This window comes from Triticum dicoccoides, chromosome 2B (genome assembly GCF_002162155.2).
Source record: "Triticum dicoccoides isolate Atlit2015 ecotype Zavitan chromosome 2B, WEW_v2.0, whole genome shotgun sequence".
NCBI classification, from domain to species: domain Eukaryota; kingdom Viridiplantae; phylum Streptophyta; class Magnoliopsida; order Poales; family Poaceae; genus Triticum; species Triticum dicoccoides.
The window spans coordinates 632,415,293-632,434,745 of NC_041383.1; positions in this window are offsets into that span (position 1 = coordinate 632,415,293).

The following is a 19,453-nucleotide window of genomic DNA, read 5'->3' on the forward strand; positions in this document are numbered from 1 at the left end:
GTTATTTGGTTGCAGGGTTGTTTGAGAGAGACCATTTTCATCCTACGCCTCCCACAGATTGATAAACCTTAGGTCATCCACTTGAGGGAAATTTGCTACTGTCCTACAAACCTGTGCACTTGCAGGCCCAACAACGTCTACAAGAAGAAGGTTGTGGAGTAGAAATCACCGGTCCGTCGTGGTCGCTCAGCAACTCCACCGTCATCAGATGACAGCTCCAGCTGGGAGGGTACACTGTGGCGGTGGCGCAGTCCTTGGCGTAGTGTAGTGCGCATGGCGACCCTATTGGGTTTGCGCAGAACACCCACCACACGCTCCACCGCCGGTGCCCGTCGGTAGCTGTTGTCGGCCGCCATTGCCGCCACACCACCGTAGAAAGCAAGGGCCATCGCCCGCTCCGCCGCCGTGGTCTGAAGGCGGGAGGTGGCCATCGTGGCCGCCACCCCACTGTCGGCCACCGTGTCCATCACCCGCTCTGTCACCATGGCCCGAAGGCGGGAGGTGGTGGTCGTGGCCCATCGTCGGCCGCCCTGGCCGCCAGCCCATCATCGACCGCCAGGGTCATCACCCGCTCCGCCACCGCCGCCCAAAGGCGGGAGGCGGAGGTGGATGCCGGCACATGCGTCAGCGACCTTGCGCGCTACACCGAGTTCCCGCGGGAGGAGGAGGAGCGCCTCATCGAGCATGCAAAGACCCTTACCACTGCCGTGGCCGTGGCACGCGCCGCCTCAGAGGTGAGGAATCAGGAGATCTACGAGGAGAACCACTGCTTCGAGAGGGATTGTCCGGAGCGGCTGTGGGCATTCGAGCTGGCGAGCGTCACCAAATGTGCAGCAGCGGCAGGCACCGTATTGTATTTGTCCAGCTCATCAGTAGGCTCCTCCTCCTCTGCCTCTTACTGAGCACGCTCTGCAGAGGAGAGGCTGCCGAAAGTAGTACAAATCCCCTGCGTAGTAGTAGTAGTAGTATTTAGGGGTAATTTTGTTTAGTTCATCTGACTATAGATGTGGTGGAACTGTACAACATACTTAAAATTAGCTAGTATATAAATTAGAACTAGCTATTTCAGTACATGGTTGGCAACAATTGGGGAAAAGTTTGGTCGGTTCAGCTATCGAGTTGAACTGTTTGTATAAATTAAGCACGACTTCTTAATCTATGAATGAAATCTATGCTTAATTACTGAATTTTAGTTGCAAAAATTAGATAGTGCTAGTGATTTTTAGCTGCATATTTTGACAAATCACAGTGTTACAAGGTTGACAAATGGCAATGTTACTATATCAACAAATGTCAATCTTTCAAGTTTGACAAATGGCAACATACCCAATATAACAGATGCAGATCTTACCAAATTGTTTGTAAGTGGTTGCACACGGGTCATCCAAAACAACCGTGTGTGTTGAAGAGATGCACAAATCCTGCTCTCGCTTTGCATCCAGGTGCTCTATCTAAAACATTTGCGATCAACAGCTACACAAACCCTGCTTGACACATTTTCCCTTGTCTTCCTGGGGAAGCTGTCGGTTTGCATACGGGTGTTCTAACTAAAACGTTTGCGATCGAGATGCAATATTAAACCCAAGTAAAAAACTATTTCCGGCTATGGCGGAGGCGGCATGCCACGCTGTCCTTGTCATTGTCGTCCTTTGGGACGCCGTTGTTGAAGTCTTCAAGGTAGCTCAGAATGTTCTTCACTTGTAAATCAAACATCATGTCGTCATGCGATCGACGGGCGGGGAACGGGAAGACGGCAGCTGGCGGTGCTGAGAGGCAGCGGTCGACGACAGCGTCCCATGCCGCTGAGGGGGGCGCGCACATGGGCACGGGTGCGGAGGGAGCAACCAAACGCACGGGACCGGCACCGCAGTGGGTGGAGGGGCGCGTACGCGCACGGGCATGGGCACAGGCACTGGTGCTGGAGCTGGCATGTACACGAGCTCGCGCGGGTCCGCGGAGACCTCGGTGACGCACGCGACTTCCAGCTCTATGATAGTGCTTGGCGACCAGACCATGAATACTAACGGGATGGTTGCTGGCGCGGGCGCGGGGATGGGAGCTGAGACCGGAGCGGGGGCAGCAACAGCCGCGGCCAGCTCGTTCTGGGCCATGTCCATGAGGCCCCATTCCTCCTTATTTTCTATCTCCTCTAGCTCGGAGTCGACTTCACCAAACTTGAAGACTAGTGGCAGATGATCCTTCTCCGCCATGGCGTTGGTGGAGGTGTGCGGGACGGAGGGGAATGGAATTCGAACAGTAAGGCCGCCCGTATTAAGCAGCAGCTTGGGCACCATTAATGGAGAGGAAGGCGGGCGGCCATGGAAGTCAAAGGACTCGATTCCCATTGAGCCTGCGCAGTGTACAACTCGCACGCTTCCCCGTGAGCCTGCATATTGGAGGCCAACTTGCACGCCTCTCGGTCAGCCTGCGCACCGGACTGCGCTCGCACGCCTCCTGTTCAGTCAAGCAGCTGTCCGCACGGCACCTCCTATAGCCATTAGAACGAAGACACGTGGCGTCATGTGAATGGTTAACATAACACACATGATTTGAATTATACAAATGTTTGCAAGGTTAGAGTGGCGGATATTTGTTTGAAAATGCCTTTGTTGGTTGTTATTCGAGTGCTTCTTCTCTCAAAATGGACACGAGAAATACCACAGCATGTCAGGTGCCATTCCATAATAGCATGCCAAGTTTCATGAACTTCAAACGAGTTTTGGATTTGCTAGAATTTAAAAACAAAGTATCTCAATGTTTTGCCGGCAATCAACAGTGCCCTAGTGTTTGAAATTCATTCCCATTTCTTGCATGGGACCTAAGCATGCACCCAAGGACAAAGATTTGATATTTCAACCAATTTATATGCACTGGAGCATGTGCATGTAGTTCAAATTTGAATTATGCACATAAAATGCCTAGAAAACCCAGTTAATGTATAAAAATGTCCAAACGAACCTCGAAAATTGCAAAATTTAACACAACACTCCTGTTGTTCTATGTTGACACTAGAAAATTTTTGAAAGCAATAAGAGGCAGTGGATATCGTTTCCTCCCCGAAGGTGGGACATTCCTACCAAAACCATTAGGCTTAGTGTGAGAAGCTCTGGTTTGTGAGAAGCTCATACACAAACCTGCCCCAAATGGGACAAAAAATTACCATGGCATGTTGATGCCACTCCATGATAGCATGCCAAGTTTCATGAATTTTAGACGAGTTTTGGATTTACTAGAATTTAAAAACCCGGAATCTCAATGTTTGTGGCCGAGTGATAGTGGCAGGGTGTTTGACATTCATTCCCATTTCTTGCATGGGACCTAAGCATGCAATCAAGGACAACGATTTGATTTTTCAACCAATTTATATGCGTCAGAGCATGTGCAGGTAGTTCAAATTTGAATTATGCACATAAATGCATCGAAAACTCAATTAATGCACAAAAATGTCCAAACGAACCCCGGAAAATCCCAATTGACACAACACTCCTATTGTTCTGTGTTGACTCTAGAAATTTTTTGAAGGCAATAAGAGGCAGCGGATATCGTTTCGTCCCTAAAGGTGGGATGTTCCCTACCGAAACCATCGGGCTTGTTGTGAGAACCTTTGGTTTGTGAGAAGCATATCCCCAAACCTTCCCCAAATGGGATAATATCTTTACCACGGCATGTTTATGCCGCTCCATGATAGCATGCCAAGTTTCATGAAATTTAGACGAGTTTGGGATTTACTAGAATTTAAAAACTAGGAATCTCAATGTTTGCGGCCGAGTGACATGGCAGGGTGTTTGACATTCATTCCCATTTCGTGCATGGGACCTAAGCATGCAACCAAGGACACACATTTGAATTTTCAACCAATTTATATGCATTAGAGCATGTGCATGTAGTTCAAAGTTGAATTGTGCTCTTAATGCATTGAAAACACAACTGATGCATAAAAATGTCCAAACAAACCCCGAAAAATCCCAAAAATTGACACGACACTCCTATTGTTCTATGTTGACACTAATTTTTTTGAAATCAATAAGAGGCAGCGGATATCGTTTCATCCCCAAAGGTGGGACGTACCCTACCGAAAGCATCAGGCTTGTTGTGAGAGCCTTTGGTTTGTGAGAAGCATATCCCCAAACTTGCCCCAAATGGGACAATATGTTTACCATGACACCATGATAACATGCTAAGTTTCATGAATTTAAGACGAGTTTTGGATATACTAGAGTTTAAAAACCAGAAATCTCAATGTTTGCGGCCGAGTGACGGTGGCAGGGTGTTTGACATTCATTCCCATTTCTTGCATGGGACCTAAGTGAAAGTGCAACTATCCCTAGGTGGTTTTGGTAATTCATAACAACATATAGCTCATTGAGCTAATGCTATTCCAAGAATATTATTTCAGGAAAGCTCAATGAATGGCATGGCATGGATGATGAAAGTGGATCCCTCAAAATACTAAGGACAAAGGATTGGCTCAAGCTCAAAAGCTCAAGACTCTTCATTTTACATTTTAGTGATCCAAGATCACATTGAGTCTATAGGAAAAGCCAATACTATCAAGAAGGGATGAGGTGTTGCTTAATGAGCCTCTTGCTTCATGTGCTAAGTGATTTGCACCAAAACCCTCAACTACTTTCCCACATCCACAAATGACCTAAACCTAAAGCCAAAATCGGTCACACCGATTCTTTCTATCCGGCACCACCGATTCCAAAAGTCATAGCCACTGCCAGAAACCCTAAGAAAATCGGTCTTACCGATAGGGATCTCGGTCTCACCGAGATGGGGTTGCAATCTCTCTGTTTCCCTTCGTAACGTTTCGGTCTAACCAAAGTGAGCGATTGGTCCCACCGAGATTGCAATGCAAACTCTCTGTTTCCTTTTTGTAACATTTCGGTCTCACCGAAAAGAGCAAATCGGTCCCACCGAGTTTACCTGACCAACTCTCTGGTTAGCTAATTACCAAAATCGGTCTCACCGAGTTTGTGTAATCAGTCTCACCGAGATTACGTTATGCCCTAACCCTAACCGAATCAGTCTCACCGAGATGCATGTCAGTCCCACCGAAGATCACTAACGGTCACTAGGTTTACTAAATCGGTCCGACCGAGTTTAACTATTTGGTCCCACCGAGTTTGGTAAATTGTGTGTAACGGTTAGATTTTGTGTGGAGGCTATATATATCCCTCCACCTCCTCTTCATTCATGGAGAGAGCCATCAGACTAAACCTACACTTCCAACTTACCATTTCTGAGAGAGAACCACCTACATGTGTTGAGGCCAAGATATTCCATTCCTACCATATGAATCTTGATCTCTAGCCTTCCCCAAGTTGCTTTCCACTCAAACCCTCTTTCCACCAGATCCAAATCCTATGAGAGAGAGTTGAGTGTTGGGGAGACTATCATTTGAAGCACAAGAGCAAGGAGTTCATCATCAACGCACCATTTGTTACTTCTTGGAGAGTGGTGTCTCCTAGATTGGCTAGGTGTCACTTGGGAGCCTCCTACTTCGTGAAGATCTACCGCTAGTTAGGCAAGTCCTTCGTGGGCGACGGCCATGGTGGGATATACAAGGTTGCTTCTTTGTGGACCCTTTGTGGTTGGAGCCCTCCGTGGACTCGCGCAGCCGTTACCCTTCGTGGGTTGAAGTCTCCATCAACGTGGATGTACGATAGCGCCACCTATCGGAACCACGCCAAAAACATCCGTGTCTCCAATTGTGTTTGAATCCTCCAAACCCTTCCCTTTACTTTCTTGCAAGTCGTATGCTTTAATTTCCACTGCCTATATACTCTTTGCATGCTTGATTGAATTGTGTGATGATTGCTTGACTTGTCCTAAAATAGCTAAAATCTGCCAAACTCTAAAATTGGGAAAAGGTTAGGTTTTTAATTGGTCAAGTAGTCTAATCACCCCCCCTCTAGACATACTTCAAGGTCCTACAAGTGGTATCAGAGCATTGGTCTCCATTTGCTTTGATTTCCATAGCTTTTGGTGGTCATAGCCTTGGTTTCACAACCTAGGAGAGTATGGCGTCTAGCGAGGGAAATTATCACCGTAGAGGTCCTTACTTTGATGGTACTAATTTTGCTAGTTGGAAGCATAAGATGAAAATGCATATTCTTGGACATAACCCCGCCGTTTGGGAAATTATTTGTATTGGCTTGCAAGGGGAATTCTTCGATGGGAGAGAACCAAACCGTGAAGCAAATTCAAAAGAATTGAAGATGTTGCAATACAACGCTCAAGCTTGTGATATCATCTTCAACGGATTGTGCCCCGAAGAGTTCAACAAAATCAGCCGTCTTGAGAATGCAAAGGAAATTTGGGATACTTTGATTGATATGCACGAAGGTATTGAGTCCGTCGAGGAATCCAAGTTGGATGTGCTCCAAAGTCAGCTCGACAAGTTCAAAATGAAGGATGGTCAAGGTGTCGCTGTAATGTACTCTAGGCTTGCACTTATCACAAATGAGATTGCCGGCTTTGGGAGTGAAGAGATGACCGACAGATTCATCATCAAGAAGATCCTAGGAGTATTGGATGGAAAGTATGATACCGTGTGCACGTTGATCCAAATGATGCCAAACTACAAAGATCTCAAGCCAACGGAAGTCATTGGAAGGAGTGTTGCTCATGAGATGTCACTCAAGGACAAGGAGGAACTTCACAACAAGTCAAGTGGTGCTTACAAAGCCTCAAGTGAAGCCCCCACATCATCAAGTGAGAAACAAACCTTCAATGAAGAATTGAGCTTAATGGTGAAGAACTTCAACAAATTCTACAAGAGTAGAAGCAAAGAAAGAAGCTCCAAGTCAAGGTCTTATCATGACAAGAGATCTTCTAGTCGAGAGAGCAATTGCTACAATTGTGGGAGGCCTGGACACTATTCCAATGAGTGTACGACACCCTACAAAAGAAGAGAAGATTCTTCAAAAAGAAGAAGCAAAAGAGAAGAATCACCACCAAGAGAGAGGAGGAGTAGAGATGATCGTTATGAACGAAGACCCTCCGGAGAAGCAAGGATTCGGAAAGGAAGGACAAGTCATCAAGGAGCTACACAAAACGAAGACATCAAGCTCATGTTGGTGAATGGGTTTCCGGCTCCGACTCCGACAATCACTCCGACTCCGAACATACTCAAGATGAAGGTGTTGCCGGTCTAGCACTTGTGTCAACCAACTCCTACGACATATTTGATTCACCAAATGAAGGAATTGGAAGATGCTTCATGTCCAAAGGTCCAAAGGTAACACATCCCGAGTATGTTGATTTCAATAGTGATGAAGATGACTTGCTTGTGGATGATGATTTCCTTGTTGACAACTCTAGTGATGAATACTATGATGAAACGTCAATTAATCATGCTAATCAAACGAATGACAATGATAAGGAGAAAATTGAGCTTCTAACTAAAGAACTAAACACTCTTAAGTTAGCTCATGAAACTATCTTCGAAGATCATCGAGAACTTTTAAGGGCTCATGAGAAGTTACGCTTTGAAAAGCTCAATCTTGAGCAAGAGCATGAGTTCTTAAAGGCAATCAATGATGATCTCCGCAAGAAAAGTTCTTCTTACATTGCCAAGCGTTTACTCTTATCTACTTACGTGCCTCAAGTCAAGTCTAGTAACAAGTACAAGAATGATACTTCCTCTAGTAGTAACAAAAATAATGTTAAATCCAATGTTGTTGCTTCTAGTAGTTCTCTTGATTCCACTAATGATTCTCTTAGCCAAGTTACACTTGAGCAAGAAAATAGTTTATTGAAGGGAATTATAGAGAAAGGTGTATACAAGAGCCTTGCCGGGAGTAAGCAATTCGAGGAAATTGTACGCAAGCAAGGAAGACACCGGAAGAATCAAGGTGTTGGTTTTGAACAAAAGTTCAATACCAATGGAGTTGAGTGGGAAGAAGATCAATACCCCAAGACAAAGTTTGTTCCTCAACAAGAGATGTATGATCCTACTTCTTTCAAGGGGACACAAGCTCAAGATGATCTTCCACCACAAGACCACAAGAACAAAGGCAAGGACAAGCTTCAAGAAGAGATTGATGCATTTGAAGAAGCACCCAAGGCCTTGGTCAAGTGGATTCCCAAGACTACGTCAAGTTCTACTTCATCAAGTACAACTACAACTCCAAGGATTCCAGCAAGATGATGTGGATCCCGAAGAAGAAGAACTAGAGAGTTCTTGAGGGTGACTCCGCCAACATTCTTCACTCATATCATTTTGGCAAGAACAAGTGCAATCAACTTCCACATCTTGCACTAGTTCAAGGAGTCACAAACCCTCATGTTGGTAAGGCAAGGGACAAGGTAACCTAATGTTTTCATGGACATCATCTTGTGTCTGCATCACTCTATGTCTATGGATATTCTTGTTTGTTCCTTGTGGGACTAACCCATGTAGGTAAGTTGAAAGTGCAACTCACTCCAAAGGATTGCTCCAAATGATCTACATAAACATTGAGCATCTACATCTTCAACACCTACATGAAGTCATCATCGACAAAACCCAAGGTTAGTTCATCCCTCTAAGGGGGGATCTCACATCTAGGGGGAGCTTAACTCTAAGAATTGAGTGAAAGCAACTCTAATGGTGTGAACACATTAATGCATTATGTAAAAGTGGTAACCCCACTTGAGCTTAAACGATGAGTATGACCTATGATCAAATGTTCTCATTTGACTCCGAAGTCAATATACTCACATATAGATGACCTAGTCATCGCCAATTGTTTTATAGATGCTAGAATTGGTTGTGCATGCTTTGCCACATATTTCATTTGCCATCTTATTGTGTGAGCATGTTGGTGCATATTTTACTCATTCAAGGACATCCACTTGTTGTTTTGTTTGTTTGGATTTATCTTCTTTGTGCCAAGTGGATGAACAAGAATGCCTAAGAACCTTCTTTAGATATCTATGTTTTTCTCGTCTCAAACTCTATTCATGCTACATCACAAAATTTGATCAAGTCAGATTTGAACCACTCTGTGTGAGGAGCACTCGGAGTCCCCGATTCGTCATAGACTTAAACTTCCAAAACCTCTTTGTGATTCTCGGTCTGACCGATTCCTCCATTTCGGTCCTACCAAGATCATCAAGTTGATCTGAGTTTTCAATCTCGGTGCAACCGATTTGAACTTTTCGATCACACCGAGTTACTGTAACTGAACACAGTTATGCATCTCGGTGCCACCGAGTTGTTCCACTCGGTCACACCGACAGGGTCGGGCTATATATAGACACACACAAAATTTTGGAAACTTCTCCGAAACCCTTCGCCCGCGCAACAACTGGCTCTGCCATCGTGGTCTCCGGATCGTCTCCTCGCCGCCAGCAGCCTCCTGTCGCTGGTCTTTGCCGCCGTCAACGGATTTCGTCCCCGCCGTTGCCGTCGTAGCAAGTCCACCGCCAAGTTAGGGTATGGACTTGATCTTTGTGCTATCCATGTCTGATTCCTAGCACATTGTACTCTTATTGATTCTTGCCACGATTGAAACTCTTCTATCCAGCCAAAGTAGTCCGTAGTTTATATGTGATTCAAATTTTTAGGGTTAGGTTTCCGCCGAAACCATCTCGGACCCACCGAGTTGAAAAACTCAGTCTCACCGATTTGGCTTATGCCATTGCACTAGTGACTCTCGGTCTGACCGAGAATTACTAATCGGTGTGACCGATTTTAGGATTCAGTGAAATGCTAGCAGTCTCGGTGCCACCGAACTGTGACTCGGTCCAACCGAGTTCATCAGTTTAGGTTCCAAAAACTGCTTCGGTATCACCGAGTTTGAAAATCGGTTCATCCGAAATGCTTTCTTTGGAAAACTAAAACTGAACTTTTGAGTCATTCTTTTGCAAAAACCTCTGCATTTTGTGATGCTCATCTTTTCTATCTCATCTATAACTCTTCACAGGGTCAGCAGTCAGTATGTCTGATCAAAGTGACAGCTAGAACAGGCCAGAAGAGCAGATTCACTTGAGTGAGGGCACTAGTCCCTCTTGTACTTCAGATGAAGGGAGCATAAGTACTCCTAGCAATTTGCCTAAGGCTGCAACTAGGCAAAGGAGGAAAAGAACTTCAGATTCAGAGGATGAAGATTACAGAGCTGAGGAAGATGAGGCTACTTCCAAGAAAGTGATGCTCAAGAAGGAATATAGCTCAGCAAAAGATATTAAGCCAGGCATGAAGATTAAGAGGCCTGCAAGAAGGCAACCTATGCCCAAGGCCAGAGCATCAACTCAACTGCCTAAAAATCCTGATCCCAAAGAGCCAGCTAAAGAAAGCAAGAAGAGGAAGGAAAGGGTCAAGAAGACCATGGCCAGAGTTGTAGGGCAACCTTCCATGATGGAAGAGGAAGAGCTTTCTGCACCAGCACCAAAGGCACCAAAGCTTATGGGTGATGCAATCAGATCTGGGGCTGCAACATCTAAGCCCAAGGAAGCACCCAAAGCTGCCCCCAGGGCCAAGTCTGCACCAAAGAGGAATACCAGGAGTATTCCAGCTGCTGAGAAGAACAAGGCCCCAGTGCCAAATGTTGCTGAGGAGGAAGATGAAGGACAGGTTCTAAGGAAGCTCAAGCTAAAGATACCAGACCACAATGATGCCCATCCTGTGGCTGAGGACATGAGAATCAGAAAAGACTCAGGATTGAGACGGTGGAGGATGGCAGATCCATATGCCACAAGGAGAAGAACTGCTGTTGATTACAGGTTCCATACAAAGGAACAGCAGGACTTCTATGAGACAATTCTGTTGGACAAGAAGCCCATAGTTTGTGACACGAGATGGGTTGACTGGAAATTCATCAAGGAGAATGAACAGCACTATCCTGGAGTGCAAGACAGCTTTGTTGCTTCTGGAGTTGCAGATTTTGTCGGGCAAAAGTTCACAAGCTGGAATGATGAGCTTATCATGCAATTCTACTCCACAGCACACTTTTATCCAGATGGGAGAATTGTTTGGATGTCTGAAGGTACAAGGTACCAATCCACTGTAGAAGAATGGGCAAGTCTGATAAATGCCCCAAAGGAAAATGATGATGATCTGGACATTTATGCAAAGAAGAAGATGGGACACAATTCAATGTCACACATGTACAAGGAGATCCCAGAAAAAGCTCTAGAGACTTTCTCTTTTGGATCAGTCCACTTTCTGTTGTCAGGCTTGCCAACTATAAATTGGATTCTGAGGCACACTTTGTTGCCCAAGTCTGGTGACCACAACATGATCAGAGGGCATGCCATCAATATGTTGCATTTATTTGATGTGCCACAAAAATTCAAAGTCATGAGCCTTATAGTTGAAACCATCAAGAGGACTGCAGCAGATTAGAAGAGGAGCTGTGGATATGCACCTCAGATTCAAGAATTGATAAACTCAAAGATGGGCACAGGAAAATATCTATTGGATAGGGAACATTTTCCACTCTATCTAGACTTTGAGGACAATGAGGTTGTCATGAATGAAGATGATCCATCATCAGTTCAAGCACAAGAAAAGAAGGAGAAGGCAAAGAAGGAGAAAGCTGCCAAGATGCCAACTCAAGAGGAGGCATCTGAATATTTCTTGAAAACCAAATAGGATCAGCTAGGTTACTTGATAGCATCATCTCTGAGTTTTGAGTTAGGGTGGCCAACCCCTTCTATGATCATGGAACAAAAATTCTATGATCTAGATGTCAAAGTAACTGAGATTCAGTCAGTTGTGGAGCAGCTGCAGGATGACATGCAGGAGAGGAAGGGTAAGACTACAACAAATGTGTTTGCCAGCGTGCCCAGAGCTCAGAGGTCAACTGCTGTGCCAGTGCCAGACACTAGAGCAACATCTTCAACACCAGCTACTGCCCCTTCAGCTCCAGTGCAACCAGCTTCAGCATCAACTCCAGCACCCTCTACATCAACTGAAGCCATCGTCCTTGGAGTCATCAGGACACCACCACCAGAAGATCAAGCCTGAGAGTCAATCTAGCACTATGCATTTTCTATGAACTTTTTGGTAACTTGTTGCCAAAGGGGGAGAAAAATGTATAGATCATAGGCTTCAGGAGAGAGAGTGTGTTGCTTTTGTTCTCTCTTGCTTTATTTGGTGGTTTTTCAATCTTTGTTTGCTTTTGGTTGAGATACTATGCTTGTGAGACATTGATGATCATGTGCTTGATCATAAGATACACTTATGCATGCTTGATATTATCCTATCTATCTTATGTGATCACTCACTATGCTTGGTGATGAGTGCATGTATTCATTGTTTATTATTTTGAGCGCTCCACCAAGATGTATGTGACATGGAAGAGTAACCCATGAGCCTAATTCATTGTGCATTTGCAGTCCAAAGCAAATCTAAAACTATGCACAAATTTAGGGGGAGCTCTTGCTTATCACATATTTCTCAAAGCGATGATGTTATTTAAATTTTATTATCATTTGTCGAAGCTTTGATCTATATGTTGTCATCAATTACCAAAAAGGGGGACATTGAAAGTGCAACTATCCCTAGGTGGTTTTGGTAATTCATAACAACATATAGCTCATTGAGCTAATGCTATTCCAAGAATATTGTTTCAGGAAAGCTCAATGAATGGCATGGCATGGATGATGAAAGTGGATCTCTCAAAATACTAAGGACAAAGGATTGGCTCAAGCTCAAAAGCTCAAGACTCTTCATTTTACATTTTAGTGATCCAAGATCACATTGAGTCTATAGGAAAAGCCAATACTATCAAGAAGGGATGAGGTGTTGCTTAATGAGCCTCTTGCTTCATGTGCTTAGTGATATGCTCCAAAACCCTCAACTACTTTCCCACATTCACAAATGACCTAAACCTAAAGCCAAAATCGGTCACACCAATTCTTTCTATCCGGCGCCACCGATTCCAAAAGTCATAGCCACTGCCACAAACCCTAAGCAAATCGGTCTTACCGATAGGGATCTCGGTCTCTCTGAGATGGGGTTGTAATCTCTATGTTTCCCTTCGTAACGTTTCGGTCTAACCGAAGTGAGCGATCGGTCCCACCGAGATTGCAATATAAACTCTCTGTTTCCTTTTTGTAACATTTCCGTCTCACCGAAAAGATAAAATTGGTCCCACCAAGTTTACCTGACCAACTCTCTGGTTAGCTAATTACCAAAATCGGTCTCACCGAGTTTGTGTAATCGGTCTCACCGAGATTACGTTATGCCGTAACCCTAACCGAATCGGTCTCACCGAGATGCATGTTAGTCCCACCGAAAGTCACTAACGGTCACTAGGTTTACTAAATCGGTCCGACCAAGTTTAACTATTCGGTCCCACCGAGTTTGGTAAATTGTGTGTAACGGTTAGATTTTGTGTGGAGGCTATATATACCCCTCCACCTCCTCTTCATTCGTGGAGAGAGCCATCAGACTAAACCTACACTTCCAACTTACCATTTCTGAGAGAGAACCACCTACTCATGTGTTGAGGCCAAGATATTCCATTCCTACCATATGAATCTTGATCTCTAGCCTTCCCCAAGTTACTTTCCACTCAAACCCTCTTTCCACCAGATCCAAATGCTATGGGAGAGAGTTCAGTGTTGGGGAGACTATCATTTGAAGCACAAGAGCAATTAGTTCATCATCAACGCACCATTTGTTACTTGTTGGAGAGTGGTGTCTCCTAGATTGGCTAGGTGTCACTTGGGAGCCTCCGACAAGATTGTGGAGTTGAACCAAGGAGTTTGTAAGGGCAAGGAGATCGCCTACTTCGTGAAGATCTACCGCTAGTGAGGCAAGTCCTTCGTGGGCGACGGCCATGGTGGGATAGACAAGGTTGCTTCTTCGTGGAACCTTTGTGGGTGGAGCCCTCCGTGGACTCACGCAGCTGTTACCCTTCGTGGGTTGAAGTCTCCATCAACGTGGATGTATGATAGCACCACCTATCGAAACCACGCCAAAAACATCTGTGTCTCCAATTGTGTTTGAATCCTCCAAACCCTTCCCTTTACTTTCTTGCAAGTTGTATGCTTTAATTTCCGCTGCCTATATACTCTTTGCATGCTTGCTTGAATTGTGTGATGATTGCTTGACTTGTCCTAAAATAGCTAAAATCTGCCAAACTCTAAAATTGGGAAAATGTTAGGTTTTTAATTGGTCAAGTAGTCTAATCACCCCCCCTCTAGACATACTTCAAGGTCCTACACTAAGCATGCAACCAAGGACATAGATTTGAATTTTCAACCAATTTACATGCATTAGAGCATGTGCATGTAGTTCACATTTGAATTGTGCTAATAAATGCATTGAAAACGCAATTCATGCATAAAAATGTCCAAACAAACCCCAAAAATCCCAAAAATTGACACGGCATATTGTTCTATGTTGACACTAGAATTTTTTTGAAAGCAATAAGTGGCAATGGATATCGTTTCGTCCCCAAAGGTGGGACGTACCCTACCGAAACCATCAGGCTTGTTGTGAGAGCCTTTGATTTGTGGAAGCATATACCCAAACCTGCCCCAAATGGGACAATATTTTTACCACGGCATGTTGATGTCGCTCCATGATAGCATGCCAAGTTTCATGAATTTCAGACGAGTTTTGGATTTACTAGAATTTAAACACCAGGAATCTGGCAGGGTGTTTGACATTCATTACCATTTCTTGCATGGGACCTAAGCACGCAACCAAGGACAAATATTTGAATTTTCTACCAATTTATATGCATTAGAGCATGTGCATGTAGTTCAAATTTGATTTGTGCTCATAAATGCATTAAAAACACAATTAATGCATGAAAATGTCAAAACGAACCTCGAGAAATCCCAAAACTTGACACAACACTCGTGTTGTTCTATGTTGACACGAGAAACATTTTGAAAGTAAGAATAGGCAACATATATCGTTTCGTCCCCCAAGGTGGCATGTACCCTACTGAAACCATGAGGCTTGTTGTGAGAGAAGCTCTAGTTTGCGAGAAGCTTATACCCCACACATGCCCCAAATGGGACAATATTTTTACCACGACATGTCGCTGCCATTCCATGATATCATGTCAAGTTTCATGAATTTCAGATGAGTTTCGATTTACTAGAATGTTAAAAGCATGTATCTCAATGTTAGCGGTTGAACACTAATATCTAGCAATGGATCTCCTCTCCTCTCCACCTGATCTCCCACCACCCTAATGGAAATCTTCGCCAGTGACTTCAATGGAGGGTCTTCTGCATTGGGATTTCAACCCCGGCCTAGCGGTCGCAGATCAGGTGCGTTGATGTTTCGGCTCTACGGTTCAGTTTTCCTCCGCCCATGGGACCAAGGAATTTTTCTTGGTCGTATACTTCTCATCGGCTTCCTTCATTCTATTGGAGGAGTCAGTTGGTTTGGCGCTACAATGCTGTATTGGAGGCTTACCCTCGGGCCTTAATGTCCAAACCCTAAGCGATCGGTGCTTCCGCTTCTTGGTGGCATCTAACAAAGTTGGTCATTTAATATACCACCTCAAAGATCGCATCTGGACGGACTTCATATGTCACTTTCAAGTCTTTCGAGCCAGGGATCATGGCGTTGCTCCCATTGATAACTTTTGGCACTCGGATGAGAATGCACATGATATTTATGTCCATTCTCCAATTGCTATCAGGTCTAATCTGGATTTTTTATGCACACATAGCCAAAGGAATTCTGATTCTCTTCATGGTCCTCATGGCCACGGTTCTACTATGGGTTTTGGAGGTTTGCCGGATTCCTTGCCGCCGATGACCACCACGGCCATTCCGGCCACTCACCTCAGTTTTGGTAACACGGTGCAGGCAGTTAATGGTCTTAATGGTAATTATGGCTCTCAATCTACGGCTGGTCTTTCCTATGGGAATTTTCGTCTGCCCAATCAGCTTAATGAGAATGCGGGATTTCAGGAGAATCAGCATTTACTACCTAATAGACTATGTTTGGAAACAATCAATTGTGACTTATTGGGTGGTCGTCCCGCTCCAGAAAAAATGCGCTTTGAAGGTCGGTATTTTAAGCAAACATATTGGGACTCCATTCCAACTTTCATGATCTATCACATTTTGGACCAACTTCGCTTTGGGTACTCTACTACACATATTGCTACCATTTGGTGCCTCTCGTCCACGCCTCCACTGGATTACATTTATAAGCGTCTGCGCATTTGCTCAAACTGTGATATCTATGGACATTTCTCAAATAAATGCCCGGGGAACCATGTGACACTTGCTTCGAGGTGCCTTGCCAATGCATTTCTTTAGAGGTGGGAATATTTGGAGACACTCGAAACGTTGAAACAACCCACCATAAGTCAGGTCCTTCTAACAGATTATCTTGCCCAACGTGCAACTCTACAAATCACTCTTATTTTAACTGCTTGGGCCTTAAGTTGTGTTCCCCTTGTGGCTGGCTGGGCCACTTCTTTGGAGATTGTTGGGGGATCCAGGTTCCCCGCTTTAAATGGGCTTCCAAGGAAGAGCTGCATGGCCGGCCCACGGATATCCGATCATGCCCTAGTGATACTAGGCCTCCCATCGGTGCTTCTGATTTATTGCCGCCCGATGAATTGGACAAATCAATTTCGACCGATTCTTTTCAAAGACAAAATGGCAACTTATCTCAGTCCATCTCAGTCAATATCGACAAGCGGCATCCAATCAACTAGGCTGATTTTAATGATTCACTTTCCCTCAACCACCCTGGTCCCATGGCTGGAAATAAAAGCACTAGCACCGTCCGATGCAGATCGTATGGTGACCCTGGCCACGTGGCGACATCTTGTTGGGTCAAGCGGAGGCAGGGTCGTCGCGTTTGGGTTCCCAAGAGGCAAAATACCCCTGTCGATATGCCTCCCTCTCTGTCACATGTCATCCCCTCGATCCCTCCCCTCGCTCCTCCACCAAGCTCTCCCATGGCGAACTACCCTGTCAATGTAGTCCCCTACCTGCCACAAGGCATGACCATTGAGCTAGGGCCTGAGGATAGGTTGGTCAGAGATGAGATGGTGGTCAGTCCGGTGCCGCCGCTCCGTCATGACTTGTTGGCTATTGCAGAGGTGAACCGCTTCATCCCTTTCCATCAGAAAGCTCTGCTTCGTCACACCAACAAAGGTTTGCTCAATGAGTCCAATTTCTTCCCCATTGAAGTAGATGACTACCCACTAGGGATTGGCATCTTTGGTTTCGTGGATTCTGTTGTTAGAGATGCTGTAGTGGGTACGACTTTTGAGGATGATGATAATCAGGGCACCATTGTTTCTTTTGTTCCTCACGATGCTGCTATCAATATGCGCCAAACTAGTTTTGGGCCTCAAGTGTGGTTGCTATACATTGTCTTTCCTCATGATTATTAGAATTCACATTATATTCATAAGTCTATGGACAAATTTGGTGAGCTTATCACTTGGAATAATCCTAGGGGGGACAGGAAGTTTGTTCTGATCAAGACACGAGTTCTTAGTTTGCATCGGGTGCCCAAAAGCTTCTTTATGCATCAGTTAGGTGGTGAGCGCCACTGCTGGACAGTTTGTGTCACGATCCCGTGCAGCAGTGATTGGAACGCTCATATCCCGGATGTGCCATCGGCGGACATTGACCCACCTCCTGCTAATGGGATCCCCCACCCCCTGTTCGGAGAGGGTCTTACTGTCGAACAGATGTACCAGGCTCAGATGCATAATTGGCATGCTCGGAATGCCGCACCTAATCCTCTTGATGCTGCTCCACAACACAATGCTGCGCAAGGCCACGATGTTCACTTCCAAGCTGTTTGGGGTGCTTGGTCCGCTTCTCCCCCGCCTGCTCTGTATAACTTTCAGGCCTGGCCGACAGCTGAAGGTTTGCAGGTTCAGGATGGGATTTTACCTGCAAACAACCTTCAGGATAGTCCAGGTACTACTTGGATCCATTCTTTCACTGGATATGATAGTTCAGACTCTAGTGTAACAATCTCGGACAGTTATATCATGGTTCCCAGCAATATCTTCAATGCTCTGACTGTGGGGGACAATTCTGCCGTGCTTGGAAACAGTGTTGCACCTAGTCCGGCCCCTCGACAGCATGCCCTGGAAATCCAAGTTTCCATCTCTGTTGCTGGATTACAGTTTGCTATGTCTACTCAAGGTGATATTGTCAGCTCAATGTTGTTAACTGCTGGTTTCCCCATTGTCACGCTTAACACCTTCCTCAGATCTGCGAGTATGCCTATCATTGCAGCATATGGCCCCTAGAGTTCTGGTTTTGTCCTTAGAGATGCAAGAGTGGAATTTAAAGTTGCAATTACTGAGGAGGAGGGGATTTTAACTCTTGCAGAAGCTACAAAAACTGTCACCATGCATAATTCTGCTTTTGTTCTTGTTGAGCAGATGACCACGACTATTGTTCTGTCTATGACTGAACCGATCTTCGATGTTGATTCAGACATGTCTCACGGTGATTCTGCACCTTTACTGGCTCTCGCCCCTCCTATGCTGAATTTTACTGCTCAGAACCAACTGCTCACACCGGATACCCCTCCTGAGAATACTTTGATGCAGCTTCCCGGCCCTTCTGTGCCTGCTGCCTCTGAGGGACTGCCTGACCAAGTGATTTCTGGGATTGGTCGCCATGGGAAAGCCTCCATACCTAAGTCATCAGTTAATCTTCCACGGAGTGCTTGAAAGAACAAATATGATGGCTTTAAAGTGCCACTGATTTCAGATACCAGGATCAGAGCTTCTAAGGTGAAACCAAGGGTCATTCCCTCTACTGCCGCAGCTATCACTATAACTGAACCCGCTAATGAAGCTACTCTGCCACCTCCAACCCCAATTCCAGTCATTCAGCATATTGGCAATGTCATGTGTGGAATTCCAGCTGCTGAGCTCTCGGAGGAGGAGCTCCTGGCTAGCCAGGATGCGGGGCCATCTTCTGATGCTGCCTAGTTTTTCTATTTATCTTTTTTATGCCCCTTTTGGTTAGTTGGAATGTACTTTGTTGGAATGTACGTGGGCTCAACTCTGAAGCCAAACAATTAGCGCTTTCTAATGCGATCAAATCTAGTGGCTGCGCGGTTATTTGCTTGCAGGAAATGAAAAAAAAATCATCTTTTGATAATGCTTTCATTAAATCTTGTTGCCTTCGACGATTTGATAAGTTTGATTGTATCCCCTCACATGGAGCTTCGGGGGGAATTGCCATAATTTGGAACAATGTTGTTTTCTCAGCTACGACTGTAGCCTCCGAAGAGTTTGCCCTGGTCACTCATTTCCACTCCACCCAGTCGGCTCAATCTTGGACCTTAGTGAATGTGTAGGCCTTGTCAAGGTGACCCAAGAAATAACTTCATTGCATGGCTATTTTCACTTGATATACCAGCTCATGAAGATTGGCTCTTGTGCGGTGATTTTAATTTCATTAGAGGGCCCGAGAATCGTCACAAACCAGGTGGTCGTTTTGGTGACATGATTACTTTTAATGATTTCATCATATCACAGGCTTTGAT